This window comes from Passer montanus, unplaced genomic scaffold, assembly GCF_014805655.1.
Source record: "Passer montanus isolate IOZ18808 unplaced genomic scaffold, ASM1480565v1 scaffold107, whole genome shotgun sequence".
Taxonomy (NCBI): Eukaryota; Metazoa; Chordata; class Aves; order Passeriformes; family Passeridae; genus Passer; species Passer montanus.
This window is the reverse complement of record NW_024357281.1, coordinates 1,075,756-1,103,408: the sequence shown is the minus strand read 5'-3', so window position 1 is coordinate 1,103,408 and position 27,653 is coordinate 1,075,756. Positions and strand designations below refer to the sequence as shown.

Sequence of the window (27,653 nt, the reverse complement as noted above, 5' to 3'; positions counted from 1 at the left end):
CCTGCAATTCTACTGTGGAAGCCAAAGCTGGTACCAAACTCCCTCAAAACCGCGGGCGTTTAAACAAGCTTTATAGGGCAGCAACTGCTTACTCTGCACTTTCATGTGTGGAATACAATGCTGGAATTTTTTGTTTTCCCTTTCATCCAAATTTTTCTACTTTGGTGGCATTTCTGTTATGATGTTCGTCCTCCAATGTAGGTGGGCTTCGCTTCAGTTTTGGAGAAAACCACCCATTCCAGGCTACGACTAGCTGCTGTGGGCTGGGAGCTCCCAGACGGAGGGAGGATGAGAAATGGGACAAAGCAAAGTATGGCAATGGGGTGAACAGGAATTTGGTTTTGCTGCATTGTCCTTCTAAGGACAGAGAAAATCTTCAGTTCAGCGGGTTGTCACCATCACAGGCCCCCCTCCCTTCCGCCTTCCCCTGCACACAGCTCCTCAAACAAAGGATAAGTTAGAACAGGGGACAAACAAAGACCTAGGCCATCAAGGGCTGAGAGCAGAAAGACAAGGGACATGAATACAGCCAAATGACACTCAAGTAAAGAGACAAAGGACTGGGAGTGATTCCTGATGACTCACAGAGGAGGGAGAGGATGAAGAGGCAAAGACCATGATTACTATCAGCTTCTGGAGGGAACATCCCAGCCACATCCCAGGCTATCATATGGTGCCCGGAGGGAAGAAGCCAGGAGAGACGTTGAGAACTGGTTAGTGAGTCAAACACCTCTTTGTAGTCACAGGGAAGCCTGGCCGAGACTGCTGGGACATTATCTGGAGAAGACAATGGTGATGAAACAGGTTAGGGGTTGTTGTAGTGGGCTTTTATTTAGGTTGGTGGTTTGTTTTTTTTTTACTAAAACAATCTGCAGCTGCTACAGTATTGCAACATTAAAAGATTAAGGTTTAGCGCAATTAAGTCTCTGGCCAGTGTGAGTACTCTGCTGGATGTTTCCTAAAAGAGGCACATTCGGGGCAAGGGTAGTTCAGCCATCAGCAGATAAACAGAGATTTGACAACTTCCAGACCCAGAGGAATTGCTGCAGGCGAGGGTGCATCACTGGGGGGTGACTGTCGCTGTTTATCGATCTTGATAAGCATGAAGAAACATCGGTGGACAAGTAGCAGCCATGGCTCTTACACTGAGACTCTCCCTCTGATATTACTCCACAAAAACCCCCAAACCCCTACATCCCAGAAGCGATTAGCAGCATGTGAGGCTTCTGCAGGAAACACCGATGAGTCCATATGCAGAGCCCTATGTCATAGCACACTTTTGTTGCCTAAGCTTACAGGTGTCAGAATTAAATGAAATGGTGCACTGCATGTACTCAGCAGAAAAAGATCACACCTCACAGTCAGAATAACCTTGCTCTGTAAATATGAACTATTTTAAATTTCATTTTTCATGCTGTGGCAACACCATTGCACCCCTTCTGCCTTAAAATAGCATTCACAAGAACCAACCCGCTGGTGAGGCTGTGCTGGGGCTTCAGCTGCAGACATGACTACATAGCATTAGCTCCAAAGAGAGGTTTGTCATGCTGCCATCAGCACTTTCTTGTTATATGGGATGTCTGGACAGGTAGGACTTTGGCATTAGGCTCTGGCAAGCAGCAACCTGCAACTGCAGCTTTTTCCAGAGCTCAGAAGGAATTCAGAGTGAGGCAAGGATTGGCTGCACTGAGAGAAGCAGGACTAAGGCACCAGAGGTGGGCTCCTCCTCACCTCAGATTTGTAGCTTGTCCTCCTTGTCCAGTCGAGCACTTCTGCCAAAAGCCACCTGGCAGTCTCCTGGAGCCATTGCACAACAGAGAAGTTTTCCTCATAAATTAAAGGATAGAACAAGCTGGCTGGGGCTGGATCTGGATCTGGATGGAGCAGGATGCTGTTATTTATAAGACAGCAAGGATGAGGAGGATGGTTAAGGAGTTCAGGCCAGAGAATACACTTCATAGCAGCAGAAAATGAATTAATGGCCACGAGGTGGAAAGAATAAAATAAAATCCTAGCATTGAGAACTATGCTTCCTGATCTAACTTTGATAAAGCCATAATGAACAAGATTGAAACTATCTGGGCCAGTGAGTGGAGAGCAGGCAAATTTGCTTAAGGCAGCTATGAGGAGTAGGAAAGGTGACATCCCAAGCAAGAAAAGGGTTTGTTGAATTTGGTCTCTCTCATGATTCCATTCAGGCATTGCCTGGAAGATGCTGATCCTGAGTTCAGAGCCTGCAGATCACTTGATTTTTCCACTTCTGATAGAGTGCAGTAGATAATCTGTGTTTTCTCAGCTCTCACTAGCACCACTGGTATAAAAACATATTCAGAAAAAGCAAAACACTTCTGACTTTAAAATGGTATTGAGTTCTGCCACACATAGGCAAATCTTTGTTAAATTGGGAAGATGATGAAAGGAAGCATTGCAGAGAAAAGAGTAAGATAAAAGAGGCTTGGAGGTCTGCAAAGTATTGTGGAGTTGCATCAGAATGGTTTTAAAAGAAGATTAAGAGAGAGAAATTAGCAGAAATTAAGAAATGGAGAGGGGAAACTTTCAGGTAAGGAGAAAACCACAGTTCAGTCTTTAAAGGAAGAGAGACAGGAAGAGAACAACCCAGGATAAAAACTAAAACCAGAAATGGTTGGAAGGGAATTACAGATTTCGAGGGAGAGTATGAAGAAAGCTGTGTAATATTAGGCCTAGCAAAATGTATTTTATTTATTCATAGTTCTTCTGTATTATTTTTTGCTGGCAGCTGCTGAGGGTCCCATTGCTGCACATTCCCCTCCCTCCATGGGGGGCAGCCAAGCACTTCTCTTTGAGTATGATGAATGTGCAAAACAGTTTTGAATGCTTCTACTTTAAACAAAGCACTTTCCAAAGCTCTCTTCTGCCTTGGGCAGCCAAACTCGAGTCTCCCTGGTGGAAACCTGGCAGCTTCCTGAGCTCCTTTTGCATGTTGGTCTGTTATTAATGCTGAAATATAGATACTGGCATTGAAATAAATGAAATCAGGAAAACTTTCCTTGCAAAAAAGAGGGATGTAATTTACTTCCTCCTTGCATGTCCTGTGCTCACTCCTTGCAGACAGGTGGGCGGGAACGTCAGCTCTCCTAGATTTAGAGCAGATTCTGTATGGGACTCTCCAAATCCTGTTGTAATCAATGGAAACTCCACCACTCACTTTAATGGCACTTGGTGTGGCCCTGCAAGGCTCACAGCCCTGAAAGTCACACCCACCAGCACCCAGTGGCCTCTTCAGAGAATCTGGAAAAATTGGGAAAGTTGTGAAGTTGAAAAGCAGCCTAATCCTTTTAATTATTTTCCTGAGTAAGCTTTTTCCAAGCCTAAAAAGAGTGTTGAAAAGAAAAGCCTTACTCACAGGTAATTTTTATTCAGCCCAAACAGCGACATAGTAAATTTTTCAAAAGCTTTAAGGGTGTAAGTCCCATCTGACTTCAGAAATAAGAGACAGTTTTTTGCCCTTCAGCCACATTTCTAAGGAGGTCTATACTCCTTTAAGGAAGGTATGAAAATAGGGTTTTGAACACCTCGTTTAAAATCAGAATTAAATGTGAGAGCTGCCATGTTACAGGACTGACATTAGATATGGATTTAAGCAAGTCCTTGCAGCCCACAGGTCTGAACTGGGAACTCTGCACTTATTTTCTGGCAGCAATCTTACATGAGATACAGGAGGTGCTGTTCTAGAAAACATGAACATGCTTAACTGGAGCTCTAGAGGTGTGACCACTAATGAGACTGATCTATGAACTTAATAAGAAGCTTATTCTCTCAGACTATAAGCAGGCTGTTTGAAAAAACACCTACTAAGTGAGTGAGGCTGGGAAAAGACTACTTTGAAACTTTGCCACTGGAGAAATTCCCTCAGAATCATCTTGAATTTGGCAGGGCAGGAGATGGGAGCCCATGTGGACACTGAGCAGCAATTGTAGTCCCCCAGACTTTGGACATGCTGACATATTTTTGAATGTGTCTGCCTCGGCTGGTATGTGCTGAAGACATTTGCTTGCAGAAATAAATTTAAAATTAGACACCACTGAAACTCTCCAAACTTCTTCCAGGGTTTAAGGACTGCAGGATGAAGCCCTGAATGAAAGACTGCTGTGCAAGGTTATCATCAACCAATGTAGTTTGACCAGGCACCTCTAGCAGGGACAGCACTGGTTTTAATTTATTTCATGGCTACCAGCAATGCCCTCCCCTCAGACAGGATGCTTTCATTTTCAGAAGCCCCAATAAAACAAAAAAATATTTACTTCATATATTCATGCACTTAACTAGCCATACTGTCTATCCCAGGAAATCCATGGGGTTTCCTGAAGAGCTCTGCTACTTAATTCATTGTAAATGGTGGGGAATCTGCAGCTGTAGTGTTAAATGATAAATGATGTAATTTTCAGGAAGTGTCAGGATGAAGTGCAGTCACTGCCATGCCAGCATCCAGCACATAAATATCCCAGTGTGCTTGTTTTCCTATGTGTGCTTCAGATTTAACTCTGAAATTCCAGGCCTTGGTTCTCATTCTGTTAACACTGTGTGAGTAAAGTAACTCAGATGAGGATGCTTCAGAGCAGCTTGTCCTGCAGGTAAGAGCTGGAAAGATCAGCCAGTGGCTTGGAAATGTGTAGTGTAAAAAGTCAAGAAAACAGGTCTGCATAAACACAGAGACTTGCGTACCTCACTTTATTTTCTCTGCTAAAGTACACCAGACAGACACGATGTCTGGGTGATTGCTGGACTTTGTTGGGTGTTCTGCCTGGGGTAACCATAGGTTTTATAACACCAGTCATGGGGTGTAAAGCACCCTGAACCTGGTGACTGGTCCTAATGGTCCTAATGAACGATATCTAAAGTGTTTACGCAGTGCAATTTCATCTTCTCAAGGCCTGTAGTGTGAACTGTGGACTCTTTCTATCCTAAAGATAATATATCTGGTACTTCTGCTAGGCTACAGAAAATAACCTTTCTTCTTCTCCTTTCTTCTACTCAGTTTGCTTTAATTAATGCTGGAGTTGAGTTGCACCCCCTTTTTTTTTTCTTTCTTTTTTTTTTTTCATTTTCTGTAACACGTTGAAACCTTAATCTTTTGGGATAACATTTTCTGTGCCAGGTGGATACCTCAGTCTGATTCTGGAGGGATGTTTCTGGCTGTTCAGCTTGTCCTATGACATCTTTTCCTGTGAAAGACTGAATGCTTGAAACTAGATTTTCTACATAACAGTAATCACTGCCTGGTCGTGATTCCCCTTCCAAAATGTAAGGGGAAAAAAAAGTGGTGCAACTCAACTCTGGCTTCTGTGAAAAATACCCAGATTCAGCTAAATTACAAATTCTTGGAAAATTGCAGTTTGCACACTCCTGGCAGAGGCTTCTAAGTGTGGCTGCTAATCTCTTTGATGTTTCAGTCTGTGGACACTTGTGCTCTGGTCTGTCTGTGGCTGAGGGACTGAGTAGGAGGTTTCTGGCAATGTTCTTCTTGGTGCCTCCTGGTACAGCCATGGGGACTTGTGATCTGTGTCAATGACCTCCTGGATCCCAAGCGATGAGGAGGAAGAGACCTGGCCTTTATTTGTGGAGTTAGCATTAAAAGGTGGAGTAAAGCAGGCTGCAGTAAAAGACTGGAACTAAGGACTTAAAGTGGAGAAGGTACTTGGGCGTCACTGTAAGAAACGTGGTCTGGGAGCTGGGGTTGGAAACTGAGGCTGGAAACTGCTGGGATTAAATGTGGGTTACAGCTGGACAAAGAAAACGGGGTAGATGGTGCTGAAGAGAAGAAAGTGGCATATCAGGACTGGAGACCAGGAATGAGGGAACAGGGAGTCTGGGACATGGAACCTGGGTGGTGGCACAGGGGATGACAGAGGAGGTTGGCACTGGGGAGCAGGAAGCTGGGGTTGTGCTTTGGAGATCCCATGCAAATGAAGGGAAGCCCAGGATGCTGTGAAAAGCAGCATGCACTTGTGTAATGGAAGCATGTGGTTATGTCAGGAAGGACTTGCACAGCCAGCCTTAATTTGGGTGTTTTCTAATTTTAAATGCATATGTTTGAAACTTCAATTTTCCTTCTAATTGAGCTTTTTGTCAGTGATAGGACTACCTGTATTTATTCTGTAGAGCTGGTGCCAAAGGGCTATCCTGATGCTTTAGTATGCAAGTCCTGAACGGTGAAGTTGCACTTAGTAAATTATGATGAAATATCTTCATGCCATTTATTTGTGGTGCTGTTTGTATATGAGGACTGTAATTCTCTCAAAACTCATCTACTTCAGAGGAGAATGAATTAACATGGATGATTGAGGGGCTGTCTAACTAATGGACTTCCAATATAGCTAGTGCCCAGCAACTAATTCAGTGTTGCTTTGGATAACAGAAGAGTTAGGGTTTTTAAAATAATCGGGCTTTGGTAATTGAAATTCACTGATGTGAAAATATTTTTCACATATATGTTTTCTCTTTTGTTTAATATACAGTGAACTATTAGTTATTAAGAAGATACAGGCATGACTCAGTACAGTAAAAAACAAAGATTAGATTCGTATAAGTGTATTTTTCTAGATATCGCCTTGTGATGGGATAAGGGGAGAGAAAAGGTGCAGCTCTGGAGATAATTGCCAGAGCTTATAAACAACCCCTCCCTTTCATTTTGTGACAGCTGCAGCAGCAGAGAGAATATCCAGGACTGTACAGAGAGCAACTGCTGTGGTAGCACCCCTGGTGTGTTTATCCAGCTCTCTGTACTGGCAGTAAATGTTCAAAACGCAGCAGGAGACAGCCCTGAGTGCCCAGCTGCTGCTGCCCCTGATTTGAGCAGGGGGATGGACAGGAGGATCTGCAGAGGTCCCCTTCCACCTCAGTTATGCTGTGCTGAGAACATGGGTAACATGTCTCAGGCACATCCACACTGCTGCCCAGACGCGGGCGGTGACACTGTGCAAGAGGTGGAACAGCGGTTGGTGCGATACAGGGTTTGTGGCTCCTCCAATGTGACTCACCGAGAGGAGTCTTTGAGGCACTGCTTTGAAGGAAGCAAAGGGATGTGTCAGCAGACCCAGGTGGTTCCCAAGATTGGGAGCCTCAGGGGGCTCTTTGCACTGCCTATCTCTGTACACTAAACTTCAGTGCAGGAAGCTTTCCCCCCTATCTTATCTGTGGAGGGAGATTAGCCCAGGCAGCAAGAAGGTGACTCAGAGTATGGATTTCTGCTGTGAATTACCTCCAGGGACATCTCCCCTTTGAGTGTAAAGGCAGTCAGCTGATATTGAAGGAGCAACTTCCCTAAGTTTTGTACTTACAGATGTCACATCACCTGATCTGTCAATGCAGGATGAGAGAGTTGGGATTGTTCAGCTTGGAAAAGACAAGGCTTCAGGATGATCTACCTTTCCAGTACCTGAAGAGACCCTACAAGAAGGATGGAGAAGGATTTTTTACAAGAGCATGTAGTTGTAGGACAAGGGGGAATTGAGTCAAAGTAAAAAAAGAGTAGGTTTAGATTGGAAATTCAGTGGAAGTTCTTTGCTCTGAGGATGTTGAGGCAGTCTAAACAGGTTGCCTAGGGATGCTGTGGAAATGCTGGAGGTGTACAAGGTCAGGCTGGATGGGGCTCTGAGAACCTGGTCTAGTGAAAGGTATCCTGGCCCATGGCAGGTGGGGTTTGGACAAGATGGTCTTTAAGGTCCTTTCCAACCCAAGCCATTATATGATTCTATGATTCATTATTAAAGTTATAATTAATAGAGAAGCATTTACAAACTATTGCTATGAGGAGAAAATTATTGATCAAATTTCTGTATCCAACACAAGGACAAAAAGAGGGCTGAACGGCACACTGGTGAATAGAGAATTTGTTGCTTACTTAAGGTAGGCACATTGACCATCTTCTTCTGCTTGAAGCCTTTAATCTTAATGAAGGGGTGAAGGCTCTCCTGTTAACTTTAGTGTGGAGTTTTTTTTCTTTTTCGAGGGAGACTGGGGTTTCACAGCAATTTATTAAATGGAGTTACCACAAATATGCATCCTTTTTACATGCCTGTTTTCAGGTTAGCGACCTGTAAAAATACTCACTCTGCTGAATCTTTTAAAGCATACAATAAAACAGTTTTATGGAAGAGAACAGGGGAATGTGGCATCCTTTTTTACGTGCCTGTTTTCAGGTTAGCGACCTGTAAAAATACTCACTCTGCTGAATCTTTTAAAGCCTACAATAAAACAGAGTTTTATGGAAGAGAACAACGGAATGTATATGAGCCTGTCAGATTTCAATGAGCCAAAATGTTCATTGTAATTTTATCACAGGGTATCAATATGACAGGTGACAATTACCTGTGATCAGCAGGGCTTGAAGCTGTTTCCACCAATAGATGCTTTTTTAATCGCTGTGGGCTGTACCTTTGTTCACAGTGTTAGGCAACAGCTTTCTGTGAAGCTTTTGTGCAAGGTGTGGGGTTTGACAGGCCTTGACTCAGTAGCACTTTTAGTGGTCAATGTAATTTTCCCTCCTTAGTCTCAGAGCTCTGAGATCATAGAAGTCTTCATTTTTTCTCACTGAAAGATGTTAGCTGAGCAGGGGATATTATGAAGTTTGGTGAGGTACTGCCGTTCCATGCATGCGTGCTCTCTGGCTGCCAGACTGAAGGGAAAAGAACTGAACTCTCCCTGCCTCTTGCTTGGGAAGGGTTCAAACAATCTTCTTTACCCCATTCCCTCAAAGAAGATTTCTTTGCCCCATTAATGATTTAATACACAACAACAAAAATCAGGGACATTGTTGTCTGATTTCTTCTCCTCTGCTAACAGTTTCAAAAGCAGCTGAAAGAAAACAGGAAGATAGAAGGATTCACAGTGAGGTAATATAAACTTTGTTTCTCTAGGAAACTGGGCTAAAAGGAGTTCCTAGGCTTTTTAATAACAGAATAAACATTGAAAATATGATTTAAACCTCCAGTGTTGACTCAGAAATGAAAAGCAATGGATCCCCTATGTGCTGATTATTTTTAAAATGCTCACAAGCTCCCATAAAACCATTCGGTTTTATGATTATTTGGTGACTTGTTCCTGGAACTGAAAGTTTGACACTGAGGTCTTACATACATATTGTGTATTAGAAATCTCTTAGGTGATCATAATGGAGAAACCATGAGTTAGCTCATAGCTTTGTTATGATATCCCAGTGCTACCACATCACTTGCAGGGATTGCTGTTGTTATTTCTGTGAATGATAGGTGTTCCCACTTCCCCAATACTGGGTATGCTCGAGTGAGTGCATTTGATAGCAGTTTGCTCTCATTGACTGTTAGATATGATGTAAAAATTAATGTTGTACAATTTTATTATTTATTAAAATTATACAATTTTAGAAGAATCCATGTGGGGGGAAGAAATGTCCCCACATCCAACCAGACTGGTGAGAGAATAGCAAAGGGCAGAAGAGCACATCTGCCTTTCCATGCCTTTCCTCTGTCTTTTGATGCCTCTGGCTCTGGATGAACCCTTTTCATCCTTTTTATTCAGGTAGGAAATGAAAAGGGCAGTATCAAAGAACTTGCTGCTTTTTACAAAACTGTCTCCTAGTGAAAAGTTTTATCGAAATAAACCATGTGAACCAATCTGAAGATGAAATCTATTTATCCTTCTTTTTTCCTTCCCAAGCGTATTGCTGTGAACTTTTCAAGATTTCCTCCCCAGAGACTTACAGACTCTTCTCATAACAGATGCAGCCCTGGGGACGATGGCGGCAATCCAGGGATCCTCCTGGGAGTAATTCCCTTTTCCAGTTCCCCTCATCTGCTGCATCTCTCTGGTAGCACTTCTGCCAGGAGCTGTGCATGTAATCCATTCAGCAGAGGGAGTCAGATGCTAAAAGCTGCAGTAGCCCCTCCAGACCAGGACCTTGTATTTGCATGTGGGATGTGAAACACTTGATTGTTTGCTGTCTGCTTAACCTGGATGGGGGTGTATGGGGTGAGCTGGTCGCAGCTGAGCAGGCTAAACTCTGCTGTAACGATACAATCACAGCAGCAACGACAGCAATACCATTGAGTCATTGTGTAAATGCTCTTCAACACTGCACTGCGAGATCCATCTTGGCAAGCAGGTGATCTTTTTCTATACCTCTTTAGCCCCCCTGCCTTACTGGGGGACATCATTTGCAGAAGGGCTGACTGGTGCAGAGTTGGAGGGACATTTGGCTTAATTTTGTAATGCATTTTCCTCCCTTGAGTGCATAGACATCTGATATAGCACTGCCTGTAAGAACCAGATGCCACTTGTTCTCTGAGGAAGAAAGGGGAAAATGACCCCTGAAAGGGTAGGGACTTGGAGCACAGAGGCCTGTAAGGAACTGTGCCTTCCAAACCTTGTGTGTCTCTTCAAAGGCATGATGTTACACAAATGCCTGATGTTAATTTGGCATAAGCGCCTTCTTAAATTGTAAAAACAACTGTACAGCCCCCCTCTCCAGGATCTCAAAGGCTTTTTCTGGACAAAATCTGTAGAACATAGAGTGGCCATGGTGGGAAGGTGTGGGTCACATCAGGGGCCATGGGCCATGGCCCATCCCCAAGAGCAGAGGGAAGGATGGCAGGAGGCCCCTGTTCCTTTAAGGGACACCTCAGAAGAAGCAATTTGGATGTTTGCTCTTCAGATTACTCAGCTGGGCAACGGGAGGGGGGAAGGGGAGATGGCAAAATATTTCACACAGACCTTCCAGCTGATCATCAGAGAAGCCAAAGTCAGCTGCATGTGCTAAAATGATGCCTGTGGTGTAAAATACATCGTGAGAGGTCAGAGATGGTAGTGACTAATACTTCAGAGACAGACATGAAGGGGGAACCAGACTCAAACTGATGGCTGAAATTTGACCTATTTGACTTCTCCTGTGTTATCTCAATTATTTCATTAGGAAGTTTTGAATCAAGAAGCACTGTGGGATGCAAAAATCTGCTTCAAACGTTCATTGTGGGAATGGTAATTGAGTTTTAAATATTTATGGCAGAACCTGGAGTTGTACTAGTGAATGCATTATAGACTCTCCCTAGTGGTAAGCCTGGCTTGCTGGAGACCTTGTGCTGCAAATAGCCCCAGTACAGTGAAGAAGGGGGAAAGGAATTTTATTTTCTGAAAATGATTTATTTAGCTGATTATAGAGGGCTTACTCCTTCCTAGGCAACAGTTTCAGCTTGGAGCTACAAGACATGGGGAGGAGAAGGGTGTTCTATACAAACCTGGTGCCTGGATAACCTACAGTTCTGTGTACATGTACACACCACTTGCAACTGCTCCCAAAAAACCACTGGATATGCAAAAAGATGAGGCAATGAGGAGTGAAAGACTCCTGTCTACTGTTGCCATTTGTAGTTCTTGCTGCTTGGTATTACTGATCCCATGTGAGACGCTAGGAAGTACATATGCATTTTTTCTTTTACTGCTGATGGAATAGGATTGTTTTCTCTGCAGGGAGAGAAGAAACAAGTCTGTGGTCCTTGTGCTCTGTTGCCGGCATAGGCCTTGGTGCAGTGGATAAAAACGAGGCCTTATTCCCTCGCCTGGCCCTAGGTCTGCTGTGGTAAGACAACGCACCACATGTGCATACCACTTTAATGGTATGCGCTCTACTAATACAGCTCTAAGCCTCCAGCTGAGATTAATGGTCCCCAAGTCACTTGAGCCGGAGAACCTGCCTTGCGCGGGGTGTCCGAGAGCCCCGCGTTCCCCGCGGGGGCAGCTCCGCAGGCTGCGCGGGGCAGGCGCCGCTCTGTCCCGCCGGGAATGCGCTCAGGTGCAGCTGTCCCTCACCTTGGGCCAGGTGGCACAACACGCTGCAGCTTAAAGCGGCAGAGCCCCTTCTCAGCCCTGAGGAACCCCCCTGCGTTGTCCTTCTCCCCGCTGGCGGGGCCGGGTGGCACCGTGCAGGGCACGGGCTGTTCGCGGCCGCAGCCGCTGCGAGGCTGCCCGGGGGGCCGGAGCGAGGCGGCCCCGCGGCGGGCGCCGAGGTTACTTCGAAACCCGGCGGGGTCGCGCCTGCATCGCACCAGCGCTGTTGCGAGTCGAGGAGGTTTATCTGTGTGCTCTGCGAGCAAGTAAATCCCGATAACTTAGAGACGGGGTTTGGTGCGGTCCTTTGTTCCAGCGGGAGGTTCGGTGGTGCTTTTGCGTTGGTTTGGGTTCGTTTTGGTTTTTTTTGGGTTTTTATTTTTTGGGTTGATTTTCCTTCCTTGTGCCGGCAGTTAGCGGGGAAGATACGCGGTAACTCGGATGCTGTAATGACAGACATCTCGCCGGGCTTTTAGAAAAAGGCTTTAATTATCTTTTTAACCAGCCTGAAGGAGAGGCGAGAAGCCCCCTGCCCAGGTAGGGTCCCCGCTGTACGGAGCGGCAGCGCTCAGAGTTCTTACGGCGTTAGATGCCGACCCAGCTGAGGTCGAGCTGCCAAAAATGTGATTTACGGACCCTGCCGACATCCGTCACCCAAGCGCTTTGTTCCGATACGCCGTCCGGTGAAGAGACTTCTCCGGGACCAGCTCTGCCTCTCCTGAAACGTGGATACACGGGATACGTGCACCAGGGTGCCAGCCGGCGAGGCATTTAGTGTGTGTTTGTGTAATAGGTGTCTTACAAAAAAAAAAGCGCAGACGGGATTCTGATAAGGTCCCATTAATTGAACTGTAAACACAGTAATTCCTCTGCGCTTGTTTGCTCACTGAAACTGTTCCTTCTCCTCATCGATATGGCCCATGGTTTGTTTTTGTTTGCTTTTTATTTTTGTTTTCAACTAGTATGTTTTAGAGAGTTTTTGATACAGATTTACTTAGATTTTTTTTGTCTGCTTTAGGATGTTGGAAATTACTTGTAGCCTGTCAATTTAGGATGAGTACGAAGGTCCTGTTCTCAGCCTTTCTGTACCACAGGCCTTTTTGAAATGCCCAGTCAATCTGTGCTAATGTAGAGCCTATGGGATGACAACAATAGTAATCTGGGAAAAAACCCCTTCTGCTGGAAACTCTCTTGTTGGCTATGTAACAGTGTGCAGCTGGATTTCAGCCTCTTACTAGTTGCATGAAAGGTGGAAAGTAAAAGAAAGTAGTCCTGGCTGAGGAGTGCAAAGGTGGGACAGCCTTGTGCTGTTGCTGGCCGTGGCACTTATGGCACTGGCATGCCCATAACTGTTGGGACAGAGCTCTGTGGAAAATTCCCACTAAGCTGGTAGTACAGTTAAAAAGCCCAAGCCTCTGGCTCAAAGCTGTGAGGTCTCCCAGAGGGTTTGGACAGCTGGCTAGGTATGTGAAGACAAGGTAAAATGATACCTGTTTTTTGCTGCTTTTCTGGGGGAAAGTTGGTTGGACCACATGTGATAGAAATTTTATATGTATATTGTGAAGTCTTCTTGGGAGTATTGGACAGTGCTGTGAGAGATCCAGATTAGAAATGCCAGGAAGACAATAAATATTATTTTGGCCTTAATATTGTGTGTTTAAATCATACATGGAAATGCAAGAGCTCAGAATGAGCCTCTCATCCAAAGACCTGCTGTAGCTTAGCAGAGTGCCCAGGGAATGGGCAAGCAGATCTTTCTGGGTGCTGGTCACCCTTTCCTGAGGGACTCAGGTCCTTCAGCTTTGCCAGAATCTGTGGATATGTTTTTGTCATACTTGCTCTTGGCTTCAGTTCAGGGTTCTCACCTTGACCCCTCAATGAACTGGATCAGAAGGTCCATCAGCCGTAGTCCAACGGGAGGCTTCAGCACAGGTTTAACTTCAGTCATGTGAGTTGCTCCAGTGAAATTAGAGGGATACTTGAAAGCAAGCTTGCATATGGAGATTTCAAACTCAGGGCTGCCTCTCATAAGCTTTCTAGGGTGTGAACTGCACATCATTTTTCCTTGCATGGGGCTGAGAACAAATGCCTCATCGTGGTTGTGTTCCATACAGCTGACCATACTTGGGACCCGTACTGGCAAATTAGGAGCAGTGATGCTTCTCTGCTGGAGTTTTATGGAGCATTAGTTTGTGCTTGGGGCTTGAAGTCTTGCTGGAAGCTAATGAAGCTTATACTCCTAAATGCTCAAGCCATCCTTTTGAGCAGAATTTAGTTTTCTAAGTCAGTGAAGTATTTTTCAGACTGTGACCTCGATCAGTTGATGGGGCCTGGAGGATACAGGTCTATGGTATGAATGGATTTAGATTCCCTGATCAGTTGACATGATTCTACTGAAGACCTGGTGACTTGTGATTCTGACCACATGGTTGTTGACTTTGGGACTTGGCCTAGGGCTCCAGCCTTTTTAAGAATAATGTCCTTACACTGCCTTTTGTATACCTGTGTTTATTTGTCAGCCAGTTCTGCTCCAGCCTTTTTAAGAATAATGTCCTTACCTGTATTTATTTGTCAGCCCCCTTCTGTACACCAAGTAGAAGATACTCAGGCAAGTAATGTCTCTGACTTGAGTGTGGTTATTCAGCTGAGTAAATTGTGTGCAGTCCAAGTTCAAAGCAGCAGATTTTGGGTGTGAGTGCTCTTTTTGTGGAGCATGTGGGAAACTAATTTCCAGAGCCTGGGATCTTGGCATGCCTTAAATTTTCTCCTGTTCTTATGCTTTGCCTCTATCCGGTGGGTGGGTGGGCTGGAAGTCAGATGGAAGGCTGGGCTTTCCTCCCCTTACAGAAAGCAGCTCTTCAGAGAAATTCCACAGCTGTTTCTGAGTCTGTCTGGAGTTGCCTTCTTGCTTTGTCGCTGCTGTTTCCTCCTGCTGTGCTGTGCTCTGCAAAGGGAGCAGCAGTCCTTGGAACTGATGCAGCTCTGTAGCATGATCTGTCACACCGGTTAGAGGAAACCCTCCCAGCCCTCATCAGTGCAGCCTCTCCCTGGGTCCTGGACCGGCCAGGGCTCAACATTTGCTAGTCTGGCTGCAGCAAAGCTGCCCCCCTGCCCTAAAGGCAGCGATGGTGGCCAAGCACCAACAGCATGAGGTAAGGGATGCTAGGGATGGCAAGGAGAAGGATGCTGAAGTCTCTGGGATGAATTAATTTCCAGGGTTGTGGAGGAGAGCTGCTTTCCCACTGAGATCTGAGTTATAGTCCTTCAGCCCTGACAAAGCATTTCACTGCTTTCAGATCAAATCCCCTTGCCCTGTTTTTTCTGTTGCAGAAATTACCCCTTCAGAGCAAGCCCCAGATGTAAATAAGTTTGAAATTTGCCCCTTCCCACTCCAGATGTGTAACATCTGGGTAGTTAAAGAGCTGAACTGCATTGTGTGCTATGCAGTTCACAGGCTGGATTGAGCAAGGCGTTGTTTTTTGGGATGTAGCAGAACATGGGAACACCACTAATCAAATGTCATGATTTTCATCTGGTTTTATTTTATTTCATTTTAACTTAGTTTCCCCAGCGCTGCTTGTCTCCTGTTTGGCTAGTTTCAACCAGATTGCACCAATGGTTGGCAGTCTGGAAGATCGGGAATTTCCCACTTTGTGTTTTTTTAAGAGTAGTGGGTGGCTCGGAAATCTTTGAAGCAGTGCTCTCTCTGATGAAAACTAGACTGCTTACAGCTATTCTCTGTTCTTCCTGGTAGTGGCTGTCCAGCCAGGCATTGCATGTGTGGTGGTCAGACACACAGCACCTCTGCAGCCCTGGCCAATTTGCAGGGTGTGTGTGGCATCCAGGGCAGGGGCAGATATGAGGCAGCCTTGAAGGGAGGGGCGGGGCAGGAGAGCAGAGGACACAGATGTCCCACAGATGAGTCCTGTTTGTCACTCTTCCTTGCAGCATGGCTACCCTTTGGTTTGTCAAACTAGAGAGATTTGGGAAGGATTGTGGCTGACAGCCACAGCTTGGACAAGCCTCCTTTCTCTGACCTCCAGTACACCTTGGGAGGTGAGCATTGGAGCAGATGGGAATATGCATGCTGGGCAGGACTTACCAGAGGTGTGTGTGTGTGCATGGGCAAACTCTTTGCATGTGTGCAATGGCACTGTGATAATCTGGGTGTTCACTGGTGCCTGCCATCCTGTTGAATTCAGTGATGATTTAACACTGATAGCATTCAGTGCTGTACATTTCTCCCACAGCAGCTGTGAGTGAAGGCAGTCTCAGATTCCCACACAGCCCTCTCCCTCCCCGGAGTGACTTTAGGTAGGTGTGCCCTTGGGGTGAGGTGCTGCTGTGGGATGTCGGGGATGTGCTTGTTGTTGCTGAGCATTCCCAGTATAGATGCAGCTGGTTTGGCATGGCTGTCTTGAGGGATCTGCCTCTGAAATCTGGACACCATTGTACTAAGAAAAGCAGACTTACCCTTACCCAGGCTGTGTCTGGGCTAGACACAGACACAGCCTGGGTGCTGGATGTGGTGAGCTAATTTCTTCCAGACTTGGACTGAAGGAAAAGACAAGCATTGACAGTAGAAATAGGAGTGCCAGAGGTGTCGAATATTTATGGGATGCACATGCAATTCCTCACCCAGTGTGCATTTTGATACCCTTTTTGTTGCTGCTGATTGTCAGATGATGCATACCTGTTGATGTGGGCCATAGAACATGGCCCTGCAGAGATCACCAGTGTCAGACTATAATGCCAAAATACTGTGTGACTCCTTAGAAGGCCAAGGTAAATCTCAAGCACCCATATAGATCTAGGTAAAACCAGATGCATCTGTCAAGGTGAGGTGAAGGGAGGAACTGTGTAGCTGGCTCCCTGTCATGGTTTACAGAGGATGTGGTGCACCAAGTCATGCCAATAAGGCAAAATTCCCTTTCCCCACAAAAAATCTGCCTGGGTATCTCTGGCATCCAAGTGTAATTCTCTGCACTATTTTAGGGATATGTCACTTAGTGAAGCAGACCATCTCTTGCTTCACTTCTTTCCCCTCCATAAACACCAGCTCTGACCGCTGGTAGCTTGGCATGGTAGATGACTGTGGTAGAATGGACTCTTGGGTTTGGACAACACTTTGCAGGTCTCTCCTCTGAAGGTGCCAGCCATCCAAGCTTCAGAAATCCTGAAACAGGCAGATGTGGGGTAAAACATGGCTGTGGTGTTATCTTTGCCGGCTCTTGTTAGATATATTGCGCTACCCCTATACCTTTAGGGATGGTGCAGTGCTTTCTCTGTTAGGTTTTAAACTGAACTGAGCAGGTTGCATGCCAAGAGGGAAAGATTGCAATGTTTCCATTACTAACCACAGTGGACTTTTCCATGGTGGAGCTTTTCCAAAAGATGTTCATTGAGAAGAGCTGGTGTGACCCCAGTGCCTGGGACACTGCAGGCTCTGACTGACTGCACCTCAGGGACTCGATAGCTCCAGGTTTTTGCAAACTCTCCTCTCTGAGGATGGGGAAAGATAGAAGTGAAACTTGCTTTGTTAGGTGCACAAGATCATGTAAAACTTGTGGTAGTAGCTGCCAGCACCTCACAGACACGGTGAAAGTACTACTTAAAAGAAAGTCTGGGGGTGTGTTTGCAACTGGGGACATAGAAAGGCAAATAAGACTTTTTAAAAAGCATGAAGCAAGCATAGGGAGCATCGTGTCAGACACACTGCCTCTTGCCAGCTAATACCATCTTGCAAATAAAACAAGTTAGGTTGTTGCTATTGCAGCTGCTTTCCCTCACAAAGCAGGGTGACCCAGACGCTGAGAAACATGTTGGCAATTGGCCTGAAATGGGATGTACACAAGGTAATTTCCTTAAAAGACCCAATATAACAATTATCATTCAGCATGAACTCATACATCTGTAATGTTTGCTTGCCAGTTGTATTTTTTATGATGCTCTCCCTGAAGTTGCTCATTGGCTGCATCTCCCAACAAACACAGAAACACAGCCTGGACATGATGGGGTTCTTCCCTGACCTGCAGTTAGGAGCAGTGTTTACACTTAAACAAGTTTTATTGTGGAGGTAGGAGGGATTCAGTGGCTTGGGCAGAAGGCTGTTAGTGGGGTCATTTGGGATCCAGGCCTTGGGAGCTTTCCTTCTGACCTTGTGCAAAGCACATCGTCTGCTCAGTGCTCTGTTCATAAAATCTGTGATTTGTGACAGTCAGCTTCAGAGTAAGTGATTGATATTGGTCTTGGTTTCCTCCTCTGAAACAACCCCAAAATTCCCAAATGTTTGTGCATGGAATTGAAACATAAAAGCTCCCTTTCTTCTCCCTGCTCTTCACCTCAGATAAAGGTGGAAGAAAGGGAGTTGTTCACAGCCATCTGCTGGAGGCATCCATCATGTTGGGAGCAGAGGCTGCCGTTTGTTCCACATGTTATTAATGATGAAAAGATACAAACATATGATCACATAATTGTGTTGCATTTCAATTGCTTACAAAATAATGATATCAGGGGAACAATGGGGTTACAAAATCAGGCGGACAAAAGCAATGAAGTTCCAGGACTAATGTTGCAGAACTCCCCTTTGCATCTGCATTATGATACAATCTTTAATTCTGTAATTGCATCATTTTTCCCTTTCACAGAGTCCCTTTTTCATTGGATAGGTAATTGCTGCATAATTCATTTTCTCTTCCCCACATTTACTTTCTCCATGTGTCTCTACATCTATTTATTTTACACCCTACCCAGACCTTGAACTGAACAGTTGCTAATTCCTTCCTGGAGGGCTTTCTCAGGTGGAGAAGTTATTCTTGCAGCATGTCAGGTACAGGTATTGTCTGTGTTTTCATGGTTGAGGAATGAAGTCAAAGAGCAAATCAATCTTAGGAGATTGAAACACCTTCAGTTTTGGCTACATCAAAGAGGTACTTGGGTATGATTTAATTTTTCACTCATCTCAGAATACCTGGCATGATGTAGCAGTTCATCTGCAGGAAGCACAAGGACAGCTGACCTCAGGTGCTGGTGTCTGTAGATTAGCCCTAAATGCCTTGACTTGAGTGTGGAACCGCCCCGTTAGGAGTCACCTGAAGAGAAAACTGGTTTCAGAGACTTGCTGAGCTTCTTAAAAGGTTAAATGTGGAGCCAGGGAGGAGGCAATTCCTGCCTGTAGGTGGAATGTCCAACTTCCTCATGTGAGAGGGTTGTCTGTCTCTCTTTCTTCCTGCATTGCTTTGTTCACTAATGTTTCTGACATTCACTGAGAGAGGCAGGGTTTGAGGGATATCTGTTGCTTTTATCACACAACCTTAACTGCCTTTTTTTTGAAAGCAGGATTTCCAGAGCTCAAATGGTTTGTGATCATTGAATTGGAAAGAGTCAGTGCAGATATATACAGAGGTGGGGTGAAGGTTGTATGGGCAGTCTTCATGATGATATCTCCTAATTCTGAAGTGATCAAGTTTGCAGTCTTTGTATTAAAAAAATGCCATAGCTAGGTTTAAATGTAATTTTATATCTGTACATAGGGAAAAGTGGGAGATAAATAAAAATTAGGCCTTGTCATGTGAATCTGCAGTGGCCTGAGTCATCCAGAGAGCACAGACCCTTGGGATGTAACATTAATTTCTGACCCATGAGATAAGGGCCTGGTGAGGAAGCGCTGTTTGGCTGTGGATGGTGGTCACTGGCTGGGGTGGGATGCTCAGCAGGTTGTCTGGTGCTGTAGTGGGGGACTTTGCAGCCCAGTTAAGGATGGGGTGGGCAGAGTTCTGGTGCTTCCCAAGTCCTCTCTAACTTGCCTGTGTCGCTTGTTCTGCTCTGCTCTTCACTGTGTGGCATCCCCTTAAACTTGCCCTCCCCAGTCCTCCCTGCTTTCCCCCTCCATTTCTGTGTTTCTCAAACAAATGCCATCTGCTTCTCTCAATGTTCTCAGGTGACATCACTTTAACCCATTGTTTCTGGTGCCACTTAAAATTTTCCAGAGGTCCTGGATAGCCTGGTACAGTTGTGTACAATCTTGATTCCAGTGTAGATCTGTAATTTTTGCTTATTCAAACTGTAGGTGAAGGCCAGCCCAATGCTTTTGAAGCATTTTAGAAAATTCATCTTCCTTACTTTTAGACCAGAGCCATTACTGTGAGATACTTTGAGATCAAGCGATGGGGAAATGGTTGCTTTAGGCCAACTCTGTTTATACCTTATATCTAAAGAATATGTTGTGTTCCACCCTGTTCTTCAGTATTTTGTTGTATGCAGTTCTGCTTGATGTCACCTACCTTCTGTGGGGTGAAATACGATACTGAAATTGCAACAATTCATAGTGAGGGACACTAGTTGCTCATGCTTTTTTATTTTCTGGAAATGAACAGCAGCATGATACTGCAAGAAAGAGTGTTCAGGTTCTAGAGGCTGAGCTTCCAGCTGAAATGCAAGTTGGTGAACTTGGCCACTTTCCAGAAAAGTGGTGTCAGTTGTTCCAGCAAGTCATTAGATGTCTGCACTTCTGTCTTCTCACCAATTTACAGCAAGTCTCCTCCTACATCTTTATTCTGGGAGGGGGATGGTTTAATACCAAGCAGCAAGAGAGGATGATGTAGACAATTTCTGATTGTGTTCAAATGAGCACAACAATAGGCTTTCTTTATGTACTTTAGGATTTTCTGTTTTCATTGTACTAGATGAGGAAAAGTAGATGTACCAGCAAAGAAAATATGCTTGCCAACAAATCTGGCCTTGGAACAGACCAGGCTGACCTGCAGTGAAACATTTGGGATGATAATAATTTAAAAGTCAGGCTTGTCTTCTTGGGAGTTTGTAATATAAATCATGGCCATGATCACTATAAACCATGTCAAACTAGATTAATAAAATAATGTCAGAGTGTCTTTAAAAGTTTCATATGACTCCAAGGATTGTACACCTTTACAAAATAATTAATAAGCCAGATGCTATAAACTGGCACCAGCCGGTTTTTCTCCTAGCATTGCCACTTTGTGTAAGTCCAAGAGCCACTATTTGATTACTGAACTTCATGTGTTTGAGGAGAGACAATTAACAGGAACATAGGACTCGTCTTCAGCTCTTATGTGAAAGTTCTTGGGGTTCCACGGACTTTGTCAAGCCTCTGGATGGTTACTGGGAGAAATGGCTTGTATCAATGGAGACATCTACACATCTTTAAGAGGTGGGGGACAGGTTGTGTGGGGGGAGAAAGTAAACAGCAAAAAACACTGGTGTAGGCATCTCCAGCCTTGGAAGGTGGTGGTGAGCCTGTGTGCCTAGGATTTGGTCTGTGCTTGGATAGGCTTCACTTAATCCCTGATAGAACCTTGTTCTCTCTATTTTTGTGTGTGCGGTTTTCTTTTGAAGTGAGCATGTTTAGGCAGAGCTTCAAGCACTGTAAGTTAGAATAGCTCCCCTGGGAAAAAAAAGCCAGCTCCTCTGTGGGGTGGCCCCCATGTTAGCTGTGCCCTGCTGGCCTCTCTCCATCCCTGGTTTGCCTCCCTCCTCTCCTCTTCCTCACAGCATATGTAGTCAGGGACCAGGGATGGGGATTGGAAAAAGCTGGCTCAGCAGAGGCGGTGGAGAGCCAGCTGATGCCACTATTAATGTTCTTTCAAAATTGATGGATGAGACGATTACAAAATTGCAGAGGGAAGTGAAAGTTAACAGAATCCATGTTTTAATTGTATTCTGGATTGTTTTCAGCAGCCAGCTTCTGAGGTGCAGGACAAATCAAGCATTTTTCTGAGGTTGTTAATGTGGACTGCACACTGTACTGTTTTTAAAGAAAGAAAAAGACAGGGCCAGTCTCTTTTCCACACTCTGCTGCTCTCAGTCTTCTTCACTTGTCCTGTGTTGATAGTATGCTGTGTCTAGACAGTAAATCAGATCTGAAATACTGTCCCAATGCAGCTAGAGAAAAAAGAGGCTCTTGCAAACTGCTGTGATGTCAAGGTCCTCAAGCCTGTAAGGGGTACCTAGGTTCTGGACTTGTAATTTCCTCTGTGTGCCCTTCATCCTCATGGAAAGGAGTGAGGATGGTGGAGCTGTCTGGCTGGTGGGTGACCAGCAGTGCTGGCCTTTAACCCGAGGGAGATTCTTTTTAACTCATGAAGCCTTCCTGCTCCGTCTGCAAGTAGCAGTTGTGTGCAGCATGAGGTTTTCTTCTGGACAGGTGTTTTACTTGAGTATGCTTCATCCAGGACTGGACCAAAACACTCCCTTCTAAGTTTCATTTTTCTTCAGGTTTTAAATATACCAAATTTCTTTGTAGTATTTTTCCTAGCTTTTCTTCTCTCTGTTACTGAGAACTTCTCTCCACAGGCTCCTTAATTCAAACACAACATGCTGTAATTCTGCATGTTTTGAGAAAGTACTTGTGTAGGTGGTTAAGAGAAGAAGTCATCAGTCCTTTCGCTTGCCTCCTCCTGCTTCCTCCCAAGTCCGAAGCTGAGAATGGGACACTTTCAGGAGTGGGCTCTTTAATTTAAAGTCCTAGTCTCAAAGTCCTGGCATCTTCATCGAACAAGTACTTGTTTTTTTCCATCAGCTGCAGGTGGAGTTGCATAAGAGAAGGTATCTTTGGGTTCTTGGAGGGCCGCTGTGTTTCTTACAATGAATAATTTGGAGTGGAGATGGTCTTCTGCCTTAATGCTTTAGCATGTGTTTTTTTTCTATCTCTCTCGTACCTTTGTAAGTATTTCTGGGATCCAGTTGGGCAGTGAGGAGCCTCCCCCATTTTCCCTACTTACCTTCATGGGGCAGCAGCTGCCATTCTAGTGGTGAGGTTTAGAAATTTGTTTCTCTGGCTTCATTTCCTGCTCTGGAGCTGGTTGGTATTTTAATGTCTGTAAGCTAAGATTAAGCAGGGTAGCACACCAAGGAGCTGGACTGCTGTAAGAGGAAAAGTTCCTCCCATTGTTGCAGAGAGGAAAACAGGCTTGTGAGATGTGGTTGTGATCCCCTGAGTTCCAGAGGCACCTCAGCTAAGCAGCAGTAAGTGGGGAAGATAAGCAGTGGATCACAGTGGCTTTCTGACATCCTAAAGGACACAAAATCTTTACAGTGTTTACTCTGAAAATATTCTCTCTGCCTTTCCAGAAGTGTGCTGTTTACACACAAGCAAATACTGAGGTTTTGCAGTGTATGTGCTTGTGCTGTTTGTGCTGTGGGCACAGCTGGTAATGCTGATAGGAGAGTTTCACTTGTTTAGATGCTGCTTAGAAAGCAGAAATTTGCTGAGAGTGGCACTGGAAGCTCAGCAATTCTCCTTCTGGTGGGGTAGGGAACTGCTGGTGGGGGCTGAGCTGTGCCACAGCAGGACCAGGGGTGCTGGCATTGATATTTGGAATATTTAAATCCTTTAAGCTTTTTTTTCCCCCTTAGCAATACTTTCCAAATGTATTTATTTAAACCTGAAATATGCTGTTTTGCAGATGCTTGGGAGCCTGTTTTCTTCCCTCTGCTGTGGTAGATCTGTTAACGTCAGTGACTGCAGCTACAAGTTGCTTGTCCAGGTGAAGCTTGTCTTTGCTTTTGTGGTATCAAGCCCTGTTTGGTATGTTTCGATCTGATTCTCACAGAATTTCCTTTTGTTTGCTGCACTGTTGTGTATGCCAGTTTCCCTGTAAATGTTATGAGAACTGGCAGTATGGGCCTGATGCCAAGGGTAAGGGACTAATACAAATACATTTATTTTTATTTTAGAAGCTCTTGCAATTCACACTTCGCTGGCAGGGTGGTAATGATGTTTCACAGAAGAATGCCTTTCTTTTCATTTTGATTTCAAAGTGCTCTAACAGGGTCCATCCACAGTCTTAGGCATGACAGATGATGCACCAGGATCAGAGGCCATTCAGCAGCAGGAGATGGGGATGGAGATGGGCCTGGGGGGCATAGGATGAGCCTGAAGTTTGTCCAGGATAACAGCACTGCTGTGGCATCCCCAGAGCAGGGTGTGATGTCCCTGGGGTCCAAAACAAGGTCATGTTTCCATTTTTCAGTTGCCAGACCCGTGCTGTAGCCATTCTGCTGTGTTGCTTATTCAGTGTTTTGTTTTAGGGGGCCTGAAGATGTTGACATAGCTGAACAAGGTGTCCTCTGTGAGATCCGAGGTCCCTGCCTGTGCCATACCTGGCTGTTTGGGGTGTGCAGAGCCAGGGACAGAAGTGGCTGTGGGTTTGCTTTGGCTGCTGGTGCATGGCTGTGCTCAGCAGGCTGTGGGATGTACAGAGCATTGTCATGCCGAGGTTCTCGCAGTGGAACATGGCAGCTTTGGCACCCAGGGCTGTGCAGTCTGAGGACACAGTGGTTAAGCTGGAGAGACACTTGATGGCAGGTCAAGATGGTTATTTGCATTGCTGATGAGATGATTAGTAGACGGTGTTCATGGCCCTCATTAGAGACCTGTGGAAGATTGGGTTCAAACAGAAGGATCTCTGTGTGTGTGTAATTTATGAGGGCTGCTGCTCAGACCTTCATTTGTACTCTTAATTGTTCCACAGTGGCAGTGGGGAGGAGAAGCTGGAAAATACTAATTGTGTCCTGTGCTCTCACAGGAGAGCAAAGGCAGCCATGGCATGCAGTCCACAGAGGCTTAGATGCTCCTCAATGCTGTGGATCAGCAGTGTGGGGCAGGGGGATCTGATTTTCATACCTTGATGATTGGCTTTCTTTGTATAGAAATACCCATTTTTTAAAAATAGCTGAAATCAAAAGGCCAGGCTCTTTGGTACAAAACTATTTGTTCTTGGTACTTGTCACATGCTTAGTTGACTGAATTAATCAAATGGAAAATGCTTTTTCCCAAACCAGAAAAATTCCATGAAAAGAAATGTACTCCACCTATTTTTTTTATTTAAAAGCAAAATACAAAAAGTTTCCTTTTCTCTGCTTCCTTCTCTCACCCTCTTTCTTCTGTGTTTCTCTTGGTGGCAAAATCAGATGAGTAAAAGGTTGAAGAAGATGTTTTGTATGGGCATTCACACATGTATGTATGGAGGAAAAAACCAAAATATATAGATGTTTTTGATTTACCAAAAATAGGCTGGTAAAAAATCAGTGATTTATGTAAATTTACTTGTATGAAAAAGCTGCATTTAACAACTTGCAGTCACTTTGCAAGTTATTCCACTTTGTATTCTGGTGGTACATAAACATAGGCTTACTTTTCCAATTTCTTGCAGCTTCATATCCTTTTCTAACTTACAGCACAGTTGCTGTTCATGTAAAACTAGTCCAGGGTATTGAATAGGCATGTTCAATTAATTTTCTTTAATCTCATTGGTTTTTTCGGTTTTTTTTTGTTTTTTTTTTTTTTTTCCCTGTGTGTTTTTTTTTTTTTTGTTTTTTGTTGTTGGGTTTTTTTTTTTTTTTTTTTTTTTTTCCCTGTTTTTTTTTTTTTTTTTGGTTTTTTTTTTTTGGGTTTTTTTTTTTTTTTTTTAATCTTAGTTCTGAAGTGTGCAGTGCACTTCTTCAAGTGTCCTGACCTATGTTACTTTTCGGGAGCCTCTCTTCTCCATTTCCTTCGTGTCTGAGCAGAAGCCAGTGACTGCCTTAAGAGGGTCTGAAGTCATGGGTGTGATGTGCTGCATATTTTTTTTTTTTTTTTTTTTTTTGAATCTTAGTTCTGAAGTGTGAGTGCACTTCTTCAAGTGTCCTGACCTGCGTTACTGTTCGGGAGCCTCTCTTCTCCATTTCCTTCGTGTCTGAGCAGAAGCCAGTGACTGCCTTAAGAGGGTCTGAAGTCATGGGTGTGATGTGCTGCATACTTCTGAGATGTATCAACTTCCCCCTTTTGTAAATTGTAAGGTGCAGATCCTTTCATATTTCAGCATGGCTTGCTTGTTCAGTGAAAGGGATGCATGCAGTTGTCTAGGTGGATAAAACTGCTTTTGGGTGTTTCAGTACTGCCACACGACAGAAATTCCGAGCTTCTTTATGTGAAATGTGTCTCTTCCAAGGGAGGAAAGTCCTTTACTGTACTTTCAAAACCTGGATTAAGTAATTACCACATTAACATTTTCTTTTCTTGCCACTTTTCCAATTGTGGTAAGATTTGCAAGCAAGAAGGAAGAAAAGTAATGTAAGGGAGCAGATAGTTTGGGGGTTTGTTTGTTTTGCTTCTTCAGTGCATCTTATTTGCATTTGATTTCTGGCAGTGTTTTGTGACCTTCAGTGGATCTCATGAGTGTTCTCCATTCGAAGCTCCAAGCAGACAGGAACCAAGCAAGCCAGAGCACTGAAAGCTCTGAACTGCCCAAAAGGAAAAGCTTCTTGCTCTTCCTCTTTTCTCCTCTGTTGGAGAGAACATTGAAGGCAATTGTTTAAACCAGCTGAGCTTTACTGCAAAAGAAAAAAAGAAAAAACCCACAGAACTGTCAACATTTGGAGATAAGAACAAAGAGGACTGACCACTCCTATTCCTCCTCAAGGCAATCCCAAATTTATTGCTGGCCTTATTTCAATACATTTTAAAAGCTTTTGAAGATCAACTTCATCTGAAAACAGAACTGTGGTTTGGTTGTAGTGCACCTAGGAAGTGGAGATTAGTCTTGTGTGTCAAGGATACATGTGTTTAGACTATCTGCAGCTTGAATATTCTTGGAATATTCTCAAAGTGAAAACTGGGAGCCATCTAGGATTAGCTGAAGAAGAAAAGGTCTTAAGTCACAAAAATCATAAACAGAAGAAATGCAAGTTGCATTTCTTTAGTGCTGCATAAAAAGAAATTGCTAAACATGTTCATTTGGTAAGCAAATGGGTTCACGAACTGTATTATATTGCCTTTTTTTTTTTGTAAATGCCCTCATTTCATCAGCTTCTGTTCTAAGATAGATTGCTGGCAGTTACCTTCTGTAGCCAAAAATCAGGAAGAAAGAGGTTTGTAGGAGTAGCAATTTCAGCAGACTGCCTGGAATCTCAAACTGCTTATTAGGTTTCTTTGAATTATTGGGTGATGTATTTGGTAGCTGGTGCTTTGTATCAGAAGTACGTAATGTAAATAAATTTAATTAGAATAGTGCTCATACGCTTTCTGTCAGTCTTTTGACTGGATTTTGTTAGCTTTGTAAAGCACAAAATTCCAGGTACTGGCACAATTTCTTCTTGTGAACTCCTTTCCTGTAAGAAGCTGGTGCAAAGTAGTTCTGTTCCATCAAAGGGAAAGACTAGGAGGTGTGCTGCTTCTCCCAAAACCACACAGGTCTCTCTGCTACTTTGAGGATGCCATGTTGGTGGTTTAGCTCTACCTTCATCGCAGATCAAGGGTCCCTCTTTCCTGGTGCCTTGGCTGCCACTGCACAGCCTCCTTACAAATCTTGCACCTTACAAATCACAGCCTCTTGCAGAGGGAGGTGCCTCTGCCCTCACCTGTTGAGAAAGGGTGCTCAGCATCTGGGAGGCACAGACATCATGTTGGAACCCTTGCTCTCCCTGGGAAAGCTGAGGCAAATTGGAAAGAGCTAGAGAAGCAGGGTCCTGCAGTCCACACACTGTCTGCTTCCTAGGTCTTAGTACAGTGGCTTTTTGGAAGCAATGAAATTAGATGGCCATGTGCCCAGTGCAAGAAATTATTCACTCCACTGTATTTATTTTTATAGTGAAATTGCATTTTCATATCTCCGTGAGAGAGACTGTAGCCGGATACAAACCCAGTGAAGCATTTCTTTTTGTGGACATAGCGACTCTGGCACAGCTGTGATGAAGCTCGCTGCTCTCTTCATGAAAACACGCTGAGCTGGGAATGCTGCTGGCTTGCATCCTCTCCGAAGAAATTCGGCAATGCAGTTGTGGTGGATGGAGATTGT

The 27,653-nt window shown here is 44.4% G+C and overlaps 1 protein-coding gene across 4 annotated transcripts in view; it reads left to right on the top strand.

The window, feature by feature from the left end:
* Window positions 1–12,354: 12,354 nt before the first annotated feature.
* Window positions 12,355–27,653, top strand: part of RNF152 (ring finger protein 152) — a 39,856-nt gene continuing 24,557 nt past the window's right edge. The window contains exon 1 of one of the 4 annotated variants that reach the window (XM_039722101.1): window positions 12,355–12,375. The gene's annotated coding sequence lies outside the window, so the exon portion shown is untranslated. Of the gene's footprint in view, window positions 12,376–18,991; window positions 19,012–23,280; window positions 23,405–27,653 lie in introns of those variants that run through there. The other 3 variants (XM_039722109.1, XM_039722082.1, XM_039722075.1) reach the window with 3 other exon arrangements.